Here is a 6000-nt window from a genome sequence, read left to right on the forward strand (position 1 = left end):
AGTTTTAATCGTTCACCCTCCGGTCCTGCTCGAGATTCCTGCCGTCGATAACGCTTCGAAGTCTCATGAGCCTCGAGCGATATCGCGCAGCCATACCACTGCGAAAGACAACGTGCTGGTGCTAGAGGTCAGGCGTTCGAATGACTCTCCCTGCTGTTCTCCCTCTATCGGAAATTATGCGGGTAGAAATAGAGGGAGAGGAGAAAGATCGGATGATGCGGGGATGCCAGATAGTCGAGCTCTGATTGGAATGATTATTGGATGGACGCAAATCTAGCTTCTTTCGTACCAAACTCACGGTTCGAGCAAGTTCGAGCGATGATTCAGTGCGAAGATTTCGCTGCCTTGTATGTGTTAAGAGGCCTTGAACCTGACATGGACTATAGACACTATAACCAGACGGTAACGGCGAAGCGGCGTTAGCAGAAAGAGAGAGCCCACAGATATACCCTGTCTCGTTGTAACTTGGCAAAGGGCAAACGATAAGCCGCACATCGCGTGCCGACGGCTTCGATATGCCCTACGTATACGAGCGAAACGCACACACGTTGGAGCAGCAAGCATGACGCAGCGAACTGCCTGATACTTATTTGATGTAACGCGCACTTTGGCGACACGTAGTCACGTTCCGATTGGCCCGCCGGAGCCGTAGCTTATGCAACACTGGAATGTTATGCGATCACGGCTTCCTGGCCTACCCAGTATTTCTTGCTTCAGGCACTAGACTAAACGGCGCCACCAGAGTAATAGCTCACGTTCGAACAATGCAACCACCACTTCCAGGCATACCCAATGTTTCTTGCTTCAGTCGCTACATAGCGCCATACTAAACAGAATGGCAGGTTTGCCTCTTACATTATTTACGAATCCTCAGCCCCGCGTGCGACTTCCGCAGCCCAGCTCGCGCAGGTTCGTCGCTTCCGTAAGCGAACAAATCATGCGCCGTACGTACGAACGCAAAAAGTTAAACCAGCCAGGAGCCCCTCTTTTTCTGAAGATCTACAGATGGAAGGTAGACAACAAAACAAAACAAAACAAACAAAGATATTAAACTTGCACGCTCTTTTTTTTTTTTGCGGGTTTTCAAAGTTTTTTGATTTATGAACCTTCCCCCACGGATTTATGAATCTTCACTCTTGGAGCATGAAACTCATGAGCCGTTGTAGCTGGGCGCCACGCGGCAGTCGCCGCTGGCCGCTCGTCGCACATGCGCACAACAGGCGCACCGTGCGGCATTATCTGCATTGACCAGATCCGAGCGAACACGGCGCCGCGCTGAAGTGACGTAGGGACGCCAGCACCGGTTGCTATGGGAACTGCCGCGCGGCACCCGTTTTCACCGCTCGTGTTTTCGCGGCTTTGCAGGCAGTAATCATCATCATCATCATCATCATCATTTATTATTCCTTGAAGGCCCAGGGGGCATTATACAAGGAAGTGAACACTTAAAAAAAAAACAAGTAACAAAACTATTTATCTACAAAAACACGCTGTAATCTAGTTGTGCTAGTTGTGAGTTAGAAAAAATAAGCTAATGGCTCTAGAACATTTCTTAGTATCAGATAAGGAAACAATTACGTCAGGCAGTGAGTTCCAGTCGTCAATGTCAATGGTAAAGTAGACAGACATTTGGTGAGTGACGGTTGACGATGAAATCGGACGGAGTTTACAAGAATGGTCGAGACGAGGGAAAATGCGGTAAGGAGGTGATAACAAACTTGTCTGAGAGGGCTGTTATAATCAAAGATCCGATGAAGAAGAGAAAGACGAGACACCCTGCGGCGGTGAGAAAGAGTGTCAAGGTTAGCTGATTGGCGAAGTCCTGATATGCTTGTGTAAAGGGAATAGTCGGAATAAATAAAACGGAGGGCCCTGCTTTGAACGGATTCCAGGTTGTTCGTTAGGTATGCCTGCCACGGTGACAATATGGAAGAAGCGAATTCTAGTTTAGTTCTGACCAAGGTAGTATAAGCTAGTTGTTTTACGGAGGATGTAGCTTGTCTGAGGTTACGGCGAAGAAATCCGAGAGTGCGGTTAGCATCGGCGATGACAGTTGTTATATGAGTGGTCCATGACAGGTCAGATGTCAGATGAATTCCTAGATATTATACGATGAAAAAGCGTTACTGGGATGCCAGAAAGGTAGTAAGAGGAGGATAGAACATGTGAACTGCGGGAAAAAGATAGCGATTTACATTTATTATAGTTTAGAGCCATTTGCCATTGATGACACCACAGAATTAAAAGTTGGAGATCGTTTTGCAAGGTTAGCTGATTGTGGCGTGAATGAATGGGTCTATATATGACACAATCATCGGCGAACAAACGTACTTCAGAAGTGATGCCATGGTGGAGATCATTAATGTAGGTTAAAAAAAGAAGGGGGCCAAGACCGCATCCCTGAGGGACGCCAGACTTTAGTGTGCTTGTGGTAGATTTTATATTGTTAACAGAAGTGTACTGTGTGCGATTAGTGAGGAATTCAGAAATCCAATTGACTACTGAGGGGTGAAGATTAATATTTCTTAGTTTCATTAAAAGACGTTGATGAGGGACCCTGTCAAATGCTTTGGAGAAGTCAATGAAGATGGCGTGAGTTTAAAGATTGGGGTCGAAATTTGAGTAAAGTCAGTTAGAAATGCTGTTAGTTGAGTTTCGCATGAGTAGGACTTGCGAAATCCGTGCTGGTGCTTGAAAAGGAGGTTATGAGAGTCTAGAGAGTCTCTTAGGTTAGAGTAGCGACTGTACTCCCTGGGTTTGCATGAAACGCTGGTGAGCGAGATGGGACGATAGTTGCTGATTTGTTGACGATCGCCTGTTTTATGAACGGGTATGACGTTAGCAACTTTTCAATCTGGTGGTACTTCGGAGAGTTTAAGAGATTGAGAGAATATGTTGCAGAGGAAAGTGGAAGAAATGTGTTTAGTGTTTATTAATACCTTAGAGTTAATTTGGTCATCTCCGGAGCTGGAGGACACCTTTAGTTGATCTATAGCCTTAAGTACTCCATTACGGTCAATTACGATAGGATCCATGAGAGGGTGAGTGGATTGGCACGAGTCGGGAATATTTAGTAAGTCCACCTTAGTAAAGATGGAGCAGGAGAAATTGTTAATAGCAAGAGCGCCGTGTTTATCAGACAACGGAAGTCCGTCGTCATCTACAAATTCCAAAGGAAGTTAAAGTGCCGGATTGCTAATTTTCCAATAATTCTTTGGTTTCGTGGATAGTATGTTGGGGAGGTCGATACTATAGAATTTGGTTTTGGCGTGATTTATTCCTGATTTATAAGCCCAAGCGCATTCGTAGTAGGCGTTCCAAAAAGCCGTAGTGTTGACAGCCTTAGACCGCTTATAGAGTCTTTTTTTTCCTATTGGATTGACTATGAATTGTTTTATTGTACCAAGGGTTAGTGTTATCAGATATAATACGGGTCAGTAAAATAAAGCGTTCGATTAGGTAGATAATTTTATCTTTGAATAGAGTCCAATTTTCATTAACCGTTCTTTAGCAGAATTTAACTGAGAAAGTATGATAAAATTCTTCGAGGTTCGAGTTGATTGATGCGTAATCAGCTCTCGCGTAATTGCGAATGAATTTGCAGTAATGTGATCTGCGAGGAGCAGAGAGAGAGAGAGTTAAATCGATGACAAGATGGTGACTAATGCCGGGTAACTATGTGATGTTACTGAAGAATGAGGGGTCTTGGCTTAAGCATAAGTCGAGTATATTGCTACAGTAATTAGTAATCCTAGTAGGCTGAGTGATAACATTTGAAAACTTGAAATGTAAACAAAAGTCTATAAATTCTTGAGACAATGATCAACTAGAAGAGAGGGCAGACCAGTCAATGTTCGGGTAATTGAAATCACCAAAGAGAGTAACAAAGGCGTTAGGGCATTTAGTTGTGAATTCAGAAAGACACTTATATAACTTGTTAACAAATTCTTTATCACTATCTGGCGGTCTATAGCACACAGCCACTATTACGGGGGGCGTCGTAGCGACGTACTATCGGGGAAAAATGAAATGCGAACAGAGGATTGCGTGGCTCGCGGTACAGGCTGCGCCGCCTGGAAGTGAACCTAGGGGCGAGGGTGCGTGGCCTACTTCAACGTGTTCACGCCCTTCGATTGGCGCTCCCCCAGCTTCGGCAGCGCGCCTGTCAGTGCGCTGAAAGCTGTCACCGCTATCTTTGCCTGCTTGGCGAGTGCGGCGAGCTTCTTTGCACCGCACGCGCTGAGCCAGCAAAGATAGCGGTGATAGCTTTCAGCGCACTAAGAGGAGCACTGCTGAAGATTGGGAAGCGCAGGGGGAGGGGCGTGAACACGTCGGAGTAGGCCACGCACCCTCGCTCCTAGGCTCACTTCCAGGCGGCGCAGCCTGTACCGCGAGCCACGCACTCCTCTGTTCGCATTTCATTTTTCCCCGATAGTACACGCATACAACCTCCAAGACGGTAAGGATCGGTATAATCCGGGACGGAATTTGATTTTTTATAGCCAAAAGCACACCTCCCCCCCCCCTCACAGCGGATCTATCACACCTATACACACGAAAATTTGGACACAAAGGAAAAAGTTCAGTATCTGATATATCGGGGTTTAGCCACATCTCGGTAAGCACAAGGAAATCTGCGTTGCATGCCTCAGCTAAGTAAATCACATCATCTCTTTTTGGTATCAAGCTTCTAACGTTAGTAAATAAAAAAGAATGATAAGAAGGTTTGTTACAGATATCACGTCGTTTTGCAGGTTGATTGGGTTATGGAAAACGAAATGAACGCTGGCATTGCTATGCGCTTCTTTCCTTCACGGCACCAACAGCGGCGTCATATGCATAACACTTATTATCTAAAAACAGCTTATCGTGACGCAGCTTGTAAGTCGTGCCTTTAGGCTTGGCAAAATCCAGAAGGAGACGGCGCGCAAGTCGGACAAAAATAGGGAAATCTTCACTGAAGGCTACACGTGTCCCTTTCAGCTAAAATGTTGACGAAAGAATGCCCTCTTTATCCTTAAATGGTGAAAACTTCACAATTATAGGGCGACATGTCTGTGAATTGGACGGTCCCAAGCGGTGCGCTCTTTCAATTTTGCTTGATTCGAGATTCACGCCTAGGTTTCTGGAGCACAGGCCGGTTACCAAGCCCTCGGACTGGGCCCACGGTTCCCTATCGGTGTCAGTGACGCCAAAAAATAGAAGGTTGTTACGACGGGATCTGCCCTCCGTGTCGTCACAACGAGTTTTCAGCTGCGGAAGTTCGTTTAGAGCTCTAGTAAGCTGAGGTTTGGTAGGTGTGACGCTACCGGTTTCCTTCTGCTTTAGTAAGTCGAGTTCAATTGCTAGGTTGTTAACGCGTTCTTCTAGAGTGGAAGCAGATTTTTCGCTTTCTATGTTTTTCTGTGTTAGTAGGTTTACCTGTTGTTGCAGAAGAGCAAGGCTACTCTGAAGTTTCGCGACCGTCTGCACAAGCGCAAGGAATGCATCCTATTGTTGCTTGCTCATAGGGCCTGGGTTCTTCTCTACATCCCCAGACAACAAAAGCAACAAAGCTCTAAAAGATTCAATACACGCTCTAAAAGATTCAATAAAAGCTCCGGGGCACGGAAGCACAACTAGGCAAACATAATTCGACCTAAAACAGTGGCAAGGTTTACGACTACTAACCTAGGGGAAGACGAAAAACATGAGCCACCTCATCGCTGCAAAGCTTCCATGCTCACTGGCGGGCTGTAGCCGGAGGGATCCCTTTGTAGGCGCTTCCGTTGATGTCGCTGTGGATGGCGTGGCACGAGCGAGGTCCTTTGTGATCTTGATCCCAGCAGGAAACACTGAGGTCGACGAGCGCGTGGCGGATGGTAGCTCGCGGCCCGTAAACCGGAGCAAAGCTGCGCCTTCATCATGTCGCTGATTGGATGGGGACGCACGCGCTGACACAATCTCGGGGATATTAATCTGCACGAGTAAATTTACTTTAAATCTAGGGAATAAGCCACT

General features: G+C 46.2%; 1 pseudogene; it reads right to left on the reverse strand.

The window, feature by feature from the left end:
* Positions 1-4794: 4794 nt before the first annotated feature.
* Positions 4795-5724, reverse strand: LOC120842136 (annotated as a pseudogene).
* Positions 5725-6000: the final 276 nt, after the last annotated feature.

This window comes from Ixodes scapularis, unplaced genomic scaffold (genome assembly GCF_016920785.2).
Source record: "Ixodes scapularis isolate PalLabHiFi unplaced genomic scaffold, ASM1692078v2 ptg000060l_1___fragment_1__unscaffolded, whole genome shotgun sequence".
Lineage (NCBI taxonomy): Eukaryota > Metazoa > Arthropoda > Arachnida > Ixodida > Ixodidae > Ixodes > Ixodes scapularis.